At 42.1% G+C, this 15,221-nt stretch overlaps 1 protein-coding gene and 1 long non-coding RNA gene across 2 annotated transcripts in view; one reads left to right on the top strand and one right to left on the bottom strand.

Moving 5' to 3' along the window:
* PRKAR2B (protein kinase cAMP-dependent type II regulatory subunit beta) overlaps nt 1–15,221 on the bottom strand; it is a 118,363-nt gene that overhangs the window by 51,924 nt on the left and 51,218 nt on the right. The gene's annotated exons all lie outside the window — the stretch shown is intronic.
* Nucleotides 9,447–15,221, top strand: part of LOC111520397 — a 34,571-nt gene continuing 28,796 nt past the window's right edge. Inside the window, exon 1 of the long non-coding RNA XR_002724668.1 lies at nt 9,447–9,859. This is a non-coding gene — a long non-coding RNA (uncharacterized LOC111520397). The remainder of the gene's footprint in view (nt 9,860–15,221) is intronic.

Raw genomic sequence — 15,221 nt, 5'->3', positions numbered from 1 at the left:
CATGATAGGCCCCAGTGTGTGATGTTCCCCTTCCCGAGTCCAAGTGAGCTCATTGTTCAGTTCCCACCTATGAGTGAGAACATGCGGTGTTTGGTTTTCTCTTCTTGTGATAATTTGCTAAGAATGATGGTTTCCAGCTGCATCCATGTCTCTACAAAGGACGCAAACTCATCCTTTTTTATGGCTGCATAGTATTCCATGGTGTATATGTGCCACATTTTCTTAATCCAGTCTGTCACTGATGGACATTTGGGTTGATTCCAAGTCTTTGCTATTGTGAATAGTGCCGCAATAAACATACGTGTGCATGTGTCTTTGTAGTAGCATAATTTATAATCCTTTGGGTATATACCCAGTAGTGGGATGGCTGGGTCATATGGTACATCTAGTTCTAGGTCCTTGAGGAATCGCCATACTGTTTTCCATAATGGTTGAACTAGTTTACAATCCCACCAACAGTGTAAAAGTGTTCCTATTTCTCCACATCCCCTCCAACACCTGTTGTTTCCTGATTTTTTAATGATTGCCATTCTAACTGGTGTGAGATGGTATCTCATTGTGGTTTTGATTTGCATTTCTCTGATGGCCAGTGATGATGAGCATTTTTTCATGTGTCTGTTGGCTGTATGAATGTCTTCTTTTGAGAAATGTCTGTTCATATCCTTTCCCCACTTTTGGATGGGGTTGTTTGTTTTTTTCTTGTATATTTGTTTGAGTTCTTTGTAGATTCTGGAAATGAGCCCTTTGTCAGATGAGTAGATTGCAAAAATTTTCTCCCATTCTGTAGGTTGCCTGTTCACTCTGATGGTAGTTTCTTTTGCTGTGCAGAAGCTCTTTAGTTTAATGAGATCCCATTTGTCAATTTTGGCTTTTGCTGCCGTTGCTTTTGGTGTTTTAGACATGAAGTCCTTGCCCGTGCCTATGTCCTGAATGGTACTACCTAGATTTTCTTCTAGGGTTTTTATGGTATTAGGTCTAACATTTAAGTCTCTAATCCATCTTGAATTAATCTTCGTATAAGGAGTAAGGAAAGGATCCAGTTTCAGCTTTCTACTTATGGCTAGCCAATTTTCCCAGCACCATTTATTAAATAGGGAATCCTTTCCCCATTTCTTGTTTTTCTCAGGTTTGTCAAATATCAGATGGTTGTAGATGTGTGGCATTATTTCTGAAGGCTCCGTTCTGTTCCATTGGTCTATATCTCTGTTTTGGTACCAGTACCATGCTGTTTTGGTTACTGTAGCCTTGTAGTATAGTTTGAAGTCAGGTAGCGTGACGCCTCCGGCTTTGTCCTTTTGATTTAGGATTGTCTTGGCAATACGGGCTCTTTTTTGGTTCCATATGAACTTTAAAGCAGTTTTTTCCAATTCGGTGAAGAAACTCATTGGTAGCTTGATGGGGATGGCATTGAATCTATAAATTACCTTGGGCAGTATGGCCATTTTCACAATATTGATTCTGCCTATCCATGAGCATGGTATGTTCTTCCATTTGTTTGTGTCCTCTTTGATTTCACTGAGCAGTGGTTTGTAGTTCTCCTTGAAGAGGTCCTTTACATCCCTTGTAAGTTGGATTCCTAGGTATTTTATTCTCTTTGAAGCAATTGTGAATGGAAGTTCATTCCTGATTTGGCTCTCTGCTTGTCTGTTACTGGTGTATAAGAATGCTTGTGATTTTTGCACATTAATTTTGTATCCTGAGACTTTGCTGAAGTTGCTTATCAGCTTAAGAAGATTTTGGGCTGAGACGATGGGGTTTTCTAAATACACAATCATGTCATCTGCAAACAGGGACAATTTGACTTCCTCTTTTCCTAACTGAATACCCTTGATTTCTTTCTCTTGCCTGATTGCCCTAGCCAGAACTTCCAACACTATGTTGAATAGGAGTGGTGAGAGAGGGCATCCCTGTCTTGTGCCAGTTTTCAAAGGGAACTTTTCCAGTTTTTGCCCATTCAGTATGATATTAGCTGTGGGTTTGTCATAAATAGCTCTTATTATTTTGAGGTACGTTCCATCAATACCGAATTTGTTGAGCGTTTTTAGCATGAAGGGCTGTTGAATTTTGTCAAAAGCCTTTTCTGCATCTATTGAGATAATCATGTGGTTCTTGTCTTTGGTTCTGTTGATATGCTGGATTACGTTGATTGATTTGCGAATGTTGAACCAGCCTTGCATCCCAGGGATGAAGCCCACTTGATCATGGTGGATAAGCTTTTTGATGTGCTGCTGAATCCGGTTTGCCAGGATTTTATTGAGGATTTTTGCATCGATGTTCATCAGGGAGATTGGTCTAAAATTCTCTTTTTTTGTTGTGTCTCTGCCAGGCTTTGGTATCAGGATGATGTTGGCCTCATAAAATGAGTTAGGGAGGATTCCCTCTTTTTCTATTGATTGGAATAGTTTCAGAAGGAATGGTACCAGCTCCTCCTTGTACCTCTGGTAGAATTCAGCTGTGAATCCATCTGGTCCTGGGCTTTTTTTGGTGGGCAGGCTATTAATTGTTGCCTCAATTTCAGAGGCTGCTATTGGTCTATTCAGGGATTCAACTTCTTCCTGGTTTAGTCTTGGAAGAGTGTACGCGTCCAGGAAATTATCCATTTCTTCTAGATTTTCTAGTTGATTTGCGTAGAGGTGTTTATAGTATTCTCTGATGGTAGTTTGTATTTCTGTGGGGTCGGTGGTGATATCCCCTTTATCATTTTTTATTGCGTCTATTTGATTCCTCTCTCTTTTCTTCTTTATTAATCTTGCTAGCGGTCTGTCAATTTTGTTGATCTTTTCAAAAAACCAACTCCTGGATTCATTGATTTTTTGGAGGGTTTTTTGTGTCTCTATCTCCTTCAGTTCTGCTCTGATCTTAGTTATTTCTTGCCTTCTGCTAGCTTTTGAATGTGTTTGCTCTTGCCTCTCTAGTTCTTTTAATTGTGATGTTAGAGTGTCAATTTTAGATCTTTCCTGCTTTCTCTTGTGGGCACTTAGTGCTATAAATTTCCCTCTACATACTGCTTTAAATGTGTCCCAGAGATTCTGGTATGTTGTATCTTTGTTCTCATTGGATTCAAAGAACATCTTTATTTCTGCTTTCATTTCGTTATGTACCCAGTAGTCATTCAGGAGCAGGTTGTTCAGTTTCCATGTAGTTGAGCGGTTTTGATTGAATTTCTTAGTCCTGAGTTCTAGTTTGATTGCACTGTGGTCAGAGAGACAGTTTGTTATAATTTCTGTTCTTTTACATTTGCTGAGGAGTGCTTTACTTCCAATTATGTGGTCAATTTTGGAATAAGTGTGATGTGGTGCTGAGAAGAATGTATATTCTGTTGACTTGGGGTGGAGAGTTCTATAGATGTCTATTAGGTCCGCTTGGTGCAGAGATGAGTTCAATTCCTGGATATCCTTGTTAACTTTCTGTCTCGTTGATCTGTCTAATGTTGACAGTGGAGTGTTGAAGTCTCCCATTATTATTGTATGGGAGTCTAAGTCTCTTTGTAAGTCTCTAAGGACTTGCTTTATGAATCTGGGTGCTCCTGTATTAGGTGCATATATATTTAGGATAGTTAGCTCTTCCTGTTGGATTGATCCCTTTACCATTATGTAATGGCCTTCTTTGTCTCTTTTGATCTTTGATGGTTTAAAGTCTGTTTTATCAGAGACTAGGATTGCAACCCCTGCTTTTTTTTGTTCTCCATTTGCTTGGTAGATCCTCCTCCATCCTTTTATTTTGAGCCTATGTATGTCTCTGCATGTGAGATGGGTCTCCTGAAGACAGCAGACTGATGGGTCTTGACTCTTTATCCAGTTTGCCAGTCTGTGTCTTTTAATTGGAGCATTTAGTCCATTTACATTTAAGGTTAATATTGTTATGTGTGATCTTGATCCTGCCATTATGATATTAACTGGTTATTTTGCTCATTAGTTGATGCAGTTTCTTCCTAGGCTCAATGGTCTTTACATTTTGGCATGTTTTTGCAGTGGCTGGTACCGGTTGTTCCTTTCCATGTTTAGGGCTTCCTTCAGGGTCTCTTGTAAGGCAGGCCTGGTGGTGACAAAATCTCTAAGCATTTGCTTATCTGTAAAGAATTTTATTTCTCCTTCACTTATGAAACTTAGTTTGGCTGGATATGAAATTCTGGGTTTAAAATTCTTTTCTTTAAGAACGTTGAATATTGGCCCCCACTCTCTTCTGGCTTGTAGAGTTTCTGCCGAGAGATCTGCTGTCAGTCTGATGGGCTTCCCTTTGTGGGTAACCCGACCTTTCTCTCTGGCTGCCCTTAAGATTTTTTCCTTCATTTCAACTTTGGTGAATCTGGCAATTATGTGTCTTGGAGTTGCTCTTCTGGAGGAGTATCTTTGTGGCGTTCTCTGTATTTCCTGAATTTGAATGTTGGCCTGGCCTGCTAGGTTGGGGAAGTTCTCCTGGATGATATCCTGTAGAGTGTTTTCCAATTTGGTTCCATTTTCCCCCTCACTTTCAGGCACCCCAATCAGACGTAGATTTGGTCTTTTGACATAATCCCATACTTCTTGCAGGCTTTGTTCATTTCTTTTTCTTCTTTTTTCTTTTGGTTTCTCTTCTCGCTTCATTACATTCATTTGATCCTCAATCGCTGATACTCTTTCTTCCAGTTGATCGAGTCGGTTACTGAAGCTTGTGCATTTGTCACGTATTTCTCGTGACATGGTTTTCATCTCTGTCATTTCGTTTATGACCTTCTCTGCATTAATTAGTCTAGCTGTCAATTCTTCCACTTTTTTTTCAAGATTTTTAGTTTCTTTGCGCTGGGTACGTAATTCCTCCTTTAGCTCTGAGAGGTTTGATGGACTGAAGCCTTCTTCTCTCATCTCATCAAAATCATTCTCTGACCAGCTTTGATCCGTTGCTGGCGATGGGCTGTGCTCCTTTGCAGGAGGAGATGCGCTCTTATTTTTTGAATTTCCAGCTTTTCTGCCCTGCTTTTTCCCCATCTTTGTGGTTTTATCTGTCACTGGTCTTTGATGATGGTGACGTACTGATGGGGTTTTGATTTAGGTGTCCTTCCTGTTTGATAGGTTTCCTTCTGACTGTCAGGACCCTCAGCTATAGGTCTGTTGGAGATTGCTTGAGGTCCACCCAGACCCTGTTTGCCTGGGTATCAGCAGCAGAGGTTGCAGAAGATAGAATATTGCTGAACAGCGAGTGCACCTGTCTGATTCTTGCTTTGGAAGCTTCCTCTCAGGGGTGTACTCCACCCTGTGAGGTGTGGGGTGTCAGACTGCCCCTAGTGGGGGATGTCTCCCAGTTAGGCTACTCAGGGGTCAGTGACTCACTTGAGCAGGCAGACTGCCCCTTCTCAGATCTCAACCTCCGTGTTGGGAGATCCCCTGCTCTCTTCGAAGCTGTCAGACAGAGTCGTTCGCGTTTCACAGGCTTCTACTCCTTTAGCTGAGCCCTGTCCCCAGAGGCGCAGTCTACAGAGACAGGCAGGTTTCCTTGAGCTGCTGTGAGCTCCACCCAGTTCCAGCTTCCCAGCGGCTTTAGTTACCTACTTAAGCCTCAGCGATGGCGGGCGCCCCTCCCCCAGCCTCGCTGCTGCCTTGCGGTTAGATTGCCGCAGACTGCTGTGTTAGCAAGGAGAGAGGCTCCGTGGGCGTGGGACCCTCCTGGCCAGGTGTGGGATACATTCTCCGGTGTGCCGGTGTTACAGCGCAGTATTGGGGTGGGAGTTACCCGATTTTCCAGGTGTTGTGTGTCTCAGTTCCCCTGGCTAGGAAAAGGGACTCCCTTCCCCCTCGCGCTTCCCAGGTGAGGCGATGCCTCGCCCTGCTTCAGCTCTCGCTGGTTGGGCTGCAGCAGCTGACCAGCACCGATTGTCCGGCACTCCCGAGTGAGATGACCCCAGTACCTCAGTTGAAAATGCAGAAATCGCCGGTCTTCTGTGTCGCTCGCGCTGGGAGTTGGAGACTGAAGCTGCTCCTATTCGGCCATCTTGCTCCGCCCCCACCACCTTTTAATTTTTAATATTTTCCTACTTCTTGCATCAAAATATTAAAAGTTACCATAATCCACTCGGTTACAGGCTACATTCCAGCTACAAAAACCGCAATATATCTTTTACCTTTCTGGCAGAAATTTTGGCACCATGCATGAAATAGTACTTAAGTGAATATTTAATTCCCAGACCAGTTATGTTCGTGTCAGCAAAATTTTACTATAAATATTTTAGCCAAGATACTTAACTGTATAAACCTGTCTTGGTGAAATAATAGAAATACAATTTCTATTTAATCTAGGATGTTCTGCCTCCCCCCAGGGTTATCAATGGAGCTTTAAGAATCAGCCATTCACAAACCACTTTCTAGTTCTCTATAAAACTGTATTTTTGACCTTCACTTAGGTAGGTTCTAAACCATCTCAGACATGTAATTACTATTCCTAAACAAATTTCTATAAAACTTTTTTCCTATCAATTCTATAAAATATTCTGCTGTCTCACAAACATTTTAGATATTCTAAATATTTGACTAAATTGCCATGATTCATCATAAGCCCATTATTTTTGTAGCCCTTTAACAATAGTATTTAGAATAAAACTCCAAATTTACTAATTCCTTTTTACGTTTTTATGTTTCTAAAAACGATTTTCTTTTACATGTATACCACTACTTGTTAAGGGACTATATAATTAATTAAGAAACATTCACACCCCACAAATAAACATCAAGTTCAGGACACTATTGGGAAGGATATTGCTGAAATACATAAATAAGCAACAATGGAGAGCTTCAAACAAATAAAAATTTGTTCATCATTTGCTATTTTCCTCTTATTAAAACTGTATATGCTGGCCAGGCACGGTGGCTCATGTCTGTAATCCCAGCACTTTAGGAGGCCAAGGCAGGTGTATCACCTAAAGTCAGGAGTTCAAAACCAGCCTGGCCAATATGGCGAAATCCCATCTCTACTAAAAAAAAAGAGAAAAAAAAAATTAACTGGGCATGGTGGTGCGCGCCTGTAATCCCAGCTACTTAGGAAGATAAGGCATGAGAATCACTTGAACCCAGGAAGTGGAGGTTGCAGTAAGCCAAGATGGCGCCACTGCACTCCAGCCTGGGCAACAGAGTGAGACGTTGTCTCCAAAAAAAAAAAAAAAAAAAAAAAAAAACACAACTGTACATGCCAAAATATTTAATCTGGTTTTTTTAATGTGTAAATTTTTTTCTTCAAAAATGCCTCCGAAGGAAAAACAATACCCTATGTCAGAACTCACATACATTTTGTAAATCATTTCTTATTCTACTCTTGGGTTCCAAAGTGTTAAAAAAACTTTACTATGTGTACTCAATCGCTGGAACTATCCTCAATAAAATGTCTTTCTACCACACGCTCTACAAGTATGCATTCAGTCTATAAAACATCAACCATTTCTGAGTAGTTTTACTGACTGTTTTTGAGATGAATGCTGCCTAGCACACATGTATCAGAGAATTACAGGAACAGACACATTATAGAATCCCCCCCAATTTATTAATATATTTTCAGAACAAGTATCACTTGACCTAATGGCTTTAGGATGAGAAAATTAAACTAAAATATAGCCATAATTACAAGAAAATAGTTCAGTCAATTACTGGCTTCTAAATTTAGCAACAAAACTATCAAATATGGGCTTTAGGGGAACATATTTCAATCAAGCTTCTCTACTGATTATCAGAAATTTTAAAAAATTCTTGATGCTATTAAATATAAGCAAATTGTAATAGAGCAATGCAAATCAATATCCAAATATTCAAAATATAGAATGCATATTTATAAAACAATACAATTCAGACTGGTTTTTTCATTATTTAAAGGCAAAGAAATAAACCCATGTAAATAATGTAATAAGCATTTCTTCTTGAAAAGTTCCATTTCCATTTTGTAAAGGGGAACTCACCAGACTTTTTTTCAAGCATTATTTTCTGTGAGTTCAAAGTACACATTTGTCTTATAAAGTCTGCTTTAAAAAAATAAAAATAAGATTTGGTAAACATTTTCCTACATTATTAGGTACTCCACTAAAACACTTTTTAAGTGGCTGCATAGGAATCAGTAATACATATAGGAGTTCAAGTCATTGTGGCCTAAACTGCTTTTCAAGTTTATTTACGGCCCCAGAGCACTTTAGCCCAAGGTGGTGAGGCTTGCCAGAACTTTCCAACTGCTGGGATGGGCGATTCTTCTCTGGCTAGGGCTAGCTTCAATACTCCTTCTGTGGGCAGGCATCAGCTGAGTTAGCTTGCTTTTGCTTTTTGCTGTGACAGGGCATTACTGAGTGCAATACAATGTCTCACACTGCTACACACTCTCTCTCCCCCAAGCACATGGATTATCTCTCTGCACCATGTGGCCACTGCTGGCGGATGGTGGAGGGGTGGTGCTGGTAACCCAAGACTGTCTCCTACCCTCCTCAGTGCCCACTGCAGTTCTATGGAGTTAAAACAAGTACTGTGAATGCTCACCTGATTTTGGTTCTTATGAAGGTGCTTCTTTTGGATAGTTGTTTAACTAATGTCCTTGAGTGGGGTGGGGGAGGAACAACTGGTTGAGACTTCTATTCAGTCATCTTGCTCTGCCCCTCCTAAAAATTATGTTTTACAAGAGTATCTAATGACATTGGAAATTGTTCACCAACTTTTACTTTTTTTTTAAGAGAGTTTCAATATAGAGGCATAGTTTGAACCTACAGGAAATATCCATGAAAAAATTCTGGTAGTACAGACACCAAAGTTTGTATGGTAGCTATTCCTCGGTAGTATGATTATGATAATTCTTATTTTTCTATTTCTTCACCTTCCTAGTAAGACAGGAGATTAACAGGACTTGTTTTCATGACCCTGCTGATCAAAACAGAATGTAGGCCAAGCACAGTGGCTCTTGTCTGTAGTTCCACACTCTAGGAAGCTGAGGTGGAAGGATTGCTTGAGTCCAGGTATTTGAGATCAGTCTAGGCAACATAGTGAGACCTCACCTCTTAAAAAAATAAAAAAATATTAGCCGAGTGTGGTGGTGCCTGCCTGTAGTCCTGGCTACTTGGGAACCTGAGATGGGAGGATTGCTAGAGCCCAGGAGGTCAAGGTTGCAGTGGGCCAAAATCACATCACTGCACACCAGCCTCGGCAACAAAGTGAAAACCTCTCTCAAAAAAACAAAATGAAAATAAAAACAAAAACTAGGATGTAGAAAAGAGACCAGTACAAACCAGCTAGGACTAGGAATTCTAATTCATTTGCAAAAGACATTCCCACCAGCACCACAACACTTTACAAATGGTGCCACAGCAGTGACCCGGAGGTTACCTTATATGATTCTGGGAACTCCTCACCCTTTTTCTAGAAAGTTCATGAATAACTCACCCCTTATTTAGCATGTAATTAAAAGTGGGTATAAATATAGCTAGCCAGCAATCCACAAGGGCTGCCCTGAGCCACTCTGCTCACTCTGCTCTGGGATAGCCCTGCTCTGTCTATGGAGCAGTCATTCAGGTGGACACTGTTGCCGTAAGAAACTTGCTTTTCTTGAATTGTTTCCTGAGCAAAGCCAAGAACTCTCCCAGGGTGAGCCCCAATTCTGGGGTTTGCCTGCATCAGCCTGGCAACCATGAACGAATAAACAACAATGAACAAGATGAACATGACAAAGGGGCTCAGCAAAAACTGAGACTCTGGAGCTATAACACTATGAAGCTGTAACTCTGTAAGGCTGTAGAGCTGTACATGAGCCAAAGGCTCTTTTTACAGTCAATCATCATTCCTGATGACTAATAAGCCAAGGGTACCTGAGGGAAACCTTCACCCAGATGCCAAATTAAGACCAATCAACACCATCTGGCTTCCAAGGACAGGTGAGTCTCTCCTCCGTTCCCCCTTGACATTGATCTTTTGGGGTGAACCAAGAAGAGGGAATAAGGCCTCTGGCTTGGTAGTTCATTACCCCCTATCATTTGGGTGCCCCAGACAGGAGCATCGCAACATGTCCTTGTCACCCTTTCTCTCAATTCTTTTTGTCTCTTTAGTCTCTAATAAATGAGTGTTTTACTTTAATGTTTATTTTGTTTTCTTTCACATCTGTAGTCTTTGCTTTGGCTATGTGAGCAATTGTTTCTATGTAAGTCGGGACACTTTCCTTGTCTGTTTTGAATCCTCTTTTGGTAATTTTCAGAAGTCCCCTGTTGTGCTAACTTTGCGATGCCAGAGTCACATTGTCCAGTGGCCCCAACTGTGTTAGGTCTCGTGCCTTTGCGGGTTCATGATTGGCCAACTCCTGGATGCTCTGGGTTTTTTGGCATTTCATGTTCCAGGTTTTTCAGCATTTGGCACCCTGTTAGGGTTGTTGGTCTTTGTCATACTGATCATTTTCAGCCTCCTCTTTCTGTGCTTTTTTCAGAATTCAGACTATGAGAATCTGTCACCCTATTTTACCTATCCTTCTATACTTTGCTTACTAAAACACCTCCTGCCGGGTGCAGCGGCTCATGCCTGTAATCCCAGCACTTTGGGAGGCCCTGGCAGGAGGATCCTGAGGTCAAGAGATGGAGACCATCCTGGCCAACATGGTAAAACCTCGTCTCTACTAAGAATACAAAAATTAGCTGGCGTGGTGGCACGCACCTTAGTCCCAGGTACTCGGGAGGCTAAGGCAGGGAATCGCTTGAACCCAGGAGGCAGAGGCTGCAGTGAGCCAAGATCGCGCCACTGCACTTCAGCCTGGTGACAGAGCGAGACTGTCTAAAAACAAAACAAAACAAAACATAACAAAACAACACCTCTTTTGTCATGTTCTGCTTGCTGGTGGATGCAGTGATCACTTCACTACCCATTTGTACCTCATAATTCACTTCCGTCACACCCTAACTGTACTTAGGCTCTCAGGAATTGATGGCCCTTGTACTACCGTCTAGTAGAGATCCCTGTTAGGGGGACAATGGCAAGCATCCCAGAGGAATCATTGTTGAGGTCCTTTTTAGGCAACTGAAGCAAATTCAAATTAAATGGCTTAAAAAGGAACTAATTTTCTACCGCACCACCACTTGGGTCCAGTACAAACTGGGAAACTAAGAAACCTGGCCTACAAATGGCTCTTTTTTTTTTTTTTTTTTTTTTTTGAGATGGAGTCTCACTCTGTCACCCAGGCTGAAGTGCAATGGCGCCATCTCAGCTCACTGCAACCTCCGTCTTCCAGGTTCAAGCGATTCTCCTGCCTCAGCCTCCCGAGTAGCTAAGACTACAGGGCGCCCACTACCACGCCCAGCTAATTTTTGTATTTTTAGTGGAGACGGGGTTTCACCATGTTGGCCAGGCTGGTCTCGAACTCCTGACCTCAGGTGATCCACCCACCTCGGCCTCCCAAAATGCTGGGATTACAGGCGTAAGCCACCGCACTCAGCCTAAAAATGGCTCTTTACATTAAGATACTATTTTACAACAGGACTTATTCTGTAAAAAGGAGGAAAAATGTGGAGAGGTCCCTTATGTACAGGCTTTTATGGCATTTTATCAGGATCCTGACTTAACAGACAACTGTAGGATGTGTTTAGCTCATGCTACTTTCAGGCACCAAGAAGCCACACCAGATATCCTAGATTATCTCCTTCTAGCCACTCCACCTAGAAGGGCCACACTCTTCCCCCTGGGAGCCCCCTCGGTCCCTTGATTCTGAGAGGGGTCCTGCCAGTTCTCTAGTGTAAGATTCTACCCCCCAAAGTCACCAGAAGCCCCTCTGGCTTTTACAGCTAGCCCCAGCCTATACCCCCCACTGCCCAAAGAAGTGAATCCAACCAGTGCCACTAGGAGTGGGGCCTCACATCAGCCACCAAAATCAAACCTGCATCCCTTGCAGGAGGTAGCTGATAGAGACGGAGGGACAGTTCACAAACATGTAGCTTTTTCTATGTGTGATTTGGCTTTACACAAGGAGAAATTTGGTCAGTTTTTGGAGGATCCAGAGAAGTTTATAGAGGAGTTTATTAAGTTGGCCAAGTCTTTTGACTTGACTTGACGTGGGTTGCAAATTTATTGTCCATTTGATATACGGTAGAGGATAAACAAAGGATTCTGGGTACTGTCCATGAATATGCAGATGGAGTGGCCACTCATAACCAAAGCCGTGCCATTTTTCTTGTGGGGTGAGATGCGGTTCCAGATTCAGACCTTCAGTGGGATTACCAGAGGGATTCCCAAGACCTTAAATGCAGAAATCACACGGCAACTTGTTTAACAGAAGGTATGGAAAAGTGTGTGGTTTAGAGAAGTAACTCAGGAGAAGAATAAAATCCCTCTCTGTTCCAGGGCTGTTTGGCTGAGGCACTCAGGAAATACACTAATGTAAACCCAGATTCTCCAAAAGGGTGAGCTATCCTTGGTATGCATTTTATCACTCAATCTGCTCCTGACCTTAGGAGGAAGCTACAACAGGCAGAAATGGGACCTCAGCCTCCCATGAGTTAACTCTTAAACATGGCCTTTGGAGTTTACAAAAATAGGGACAAGCAAAGCAGGCAGAAAAAAAACAAAAGAAACAGCCAAAAAGTACAATAGTTCACAACTGCCTTAAGCACTCTTCTGCCTCAGGGTTATCCATGTCAAGGAAGTGTTGCAAGATTAGTGTCTGGAATGCCCAGACAAGAGCCCCTGACTTGCTGGTCCTATAGCCAGAATCAGTGTGCCTACTGTCACCAAGGGGGCCACTGGAAAAGGGACCAAAGGCCACCCAAACCCATAATGGCCAAGAGAATAGAGGACTGACAGGCCCCAAGGTTTCCCACAGCTCCCAACGACACTTTACCATCTCCACAGAGGAGCCTTAGATAGCCCTTGATGTAGCAAGCAAGGATACTGAGTTCTTACTAGACAGGGGAGCAGCCTTCTCAGTACTGACCCATTTCTCAGGGATACTGTCTTTCCAATCTTGTACCATAACTGGGATTGACGACCAGACAAAAATTAGGAGATTCACACACTCCTTTGGTTGTACCATGCAGGACCATACATTTTTCCACAGGTTCTCGCTTATGCCTAAGTGTCCTATTCCTTTACTGGGAAGAGACTTATGTTCCCACCTGCAGGCCACAGTTCAATTAGGAGAGCCTCATAAAAACGCAATAGGCCAGGCAGGAACACTACTTCTAGCTCTAAGTGCTTGCCTTCATACATACCTCTCTTCCACGGCATATCACTTCTCAAAGAGATCTCTGCTTCAGACATGTAAGTTCCCAGTAGAGCTGCTAATGTACCCCCAGTCCAGGTTTCTTTAAAACTCAATGTTGGTTACCATGGAAAAAATCAATAATTTTTGAGATCAGAAACACAATGGGGCACACAACCCCTGACAGTAAAGCTTTTAAAGTACAGACTTTAAAGTATTGACTGGTCTTGTCAGTCCCCACGTAACATCCCTATTTTGCCCATAAGTAAATCAAATGGGGAACAGAGATTAATTTAGGATCTGAGGGCAGTTAATGAAGCAGTACTCCCAGTCCTTACACAAGGACTCCTACTAGCTCCTAATAGCTCTGATAGCTCCTAATCCTTACACAGTATTGACCCCTGAAAATGCTAACTGATTCATGGTATTAGACTTAAGGGGTGCTTTCTTTAGTATACATTTGTACCCAGACTCCCACTATATTTCCAGTATATTTTTGCTTTTGAATGGACTAATGCAGACACTCATGTTACATTTCAGTTTACCTGGACTGTCCTCTCTCAAGGTTTTAGGGATAATCCCCATTTCTTTGAAAATGCATTGGCAAAAGAAATAAGGTAACTACAGCTAATGAATGGATCCCTCCTACAACATGTGAATGACCTTATTAATATTTTCAGCCTTACTAGAGAAGACTCCGATAAAAATACAAGTCCTTAATTTTGTAGGGAAATGAGGGTACTGAGTATACCCCCGCAACAAGTCCCAAATTTCTGTCCAAAAAGTTAAACACAAGGCATACGTTCTCACTCTTGGGACAAGGACTCAGCCCAGGAATGAAAAGGGCTATTCTGGCACTCCAGCCCCAGGAGACTAAGAAATAACGAAGAATTTTTTTTGGGGGGGGTGGGGTGCACATGTTGGCTCATGCCTGTAATCCCAGCACTTTGGGGGGTCGAGGCAGGTGAATTGCCTGAGCTCAGGAGTTCGAGACCAGCCTGGGCAACATGGTGAAACCCCATCTCTACTAAAATACAAAAAAATTAGCCAGGCATGGCGGTGTGTGCCTGGAGTGCCAGCTACTTGGGAGGCTGAGGCAGGAGAATAGCTTGAGCCCAGGAGGCGGAGATTGCAGTGAGCCAAGATCGTGCCACTGCACTCCAGCCTGGACAACAGAGCGATACTCCATCTCAAAAAAAAAAAGTTGGGAGAATGGCTGAATTCTGCCAGATTTGGATTCTCAAGTTTGGGCTCAGAGCAAAACCACTCTACGAAGCCCTAAAAGGGAATAATCAGGAGCCTTTAAATTGAGACAGAACCTGCCAACAGGCATTCCTAATGGATTGATCCAGCACTCTTTATGTGGCTGACAAACAAGGAACACTTTGGGTGTTGTAACTGAAAGATTCAGGAATAATCCTAGACCACTGGTTTATTTCTTTAAACAGCTAGACCAGGTGGCAGCTGGGTGGCCAGGATGCTTGCAACCTATGGCCACCACGGCTCTACTGATAGAAAAAGCCATTAAGTCTACCTTGGGACAATTACATGGCAAAAACAAGTAGACGTCATGGATGCTTGTAAAGTTTATCAAGTGCCTCCATTACTGTCTCATTTTCTGTAAAATTTCTGGTTAGTTTGCTGGTCTGTTTGCTGTAGCCAGGACGCAGCCTCAGGCTATCCAAGCTTCTAGACTTCCTGCATGTCTGTCACCCAGGTCACTGTAACCAACAGTGCTGCTGGGCAGGGGTTGTGCGTATGTGTGTGCTTTTCTTGTGTTCTCTTAATCAAGTCAGCTTCCTCTTGCAGTAAAACTGGTAGAAACCAAGGGTTTGCCCGCATCAAAGGTATATAGGAAACTATATTATTACAAGAGTGAGGTAGACGTTGGCTCGATATTCCTTTTTAAGTGAATATTTTAATTTTTATTAGAAATAAAATTCTCAGTTTTACTATAAATTGTTAGAGATTTTTTCATAACTATTTTCCAAGAAATTTTATTGCCTTGATTCTGATTATAGAAGTTGTGTATTTTTAGAAAGTATTAAATTTTAAAAGTAATT

This window comes from Piliocolobus tephrosceles, chromosome 8 (assembly GCF_002776525.5).
Source record: "Piliocolobus tephrosceles isolate RC106 chromosome 8, ASM277652v3, whole genome shotgun sequence".
NCBI lineage: Eukaryota > Metazoa > Chordata > Mammalia > Primates > Cercopithecidae > Piliocolobus > Piliocolobus tephrosceles.
The sequence above is the reverse complement of the archived record's forward strand: the minus strand, read 5'-3'. Positions and strand labels throughout refer to the sequence as shown.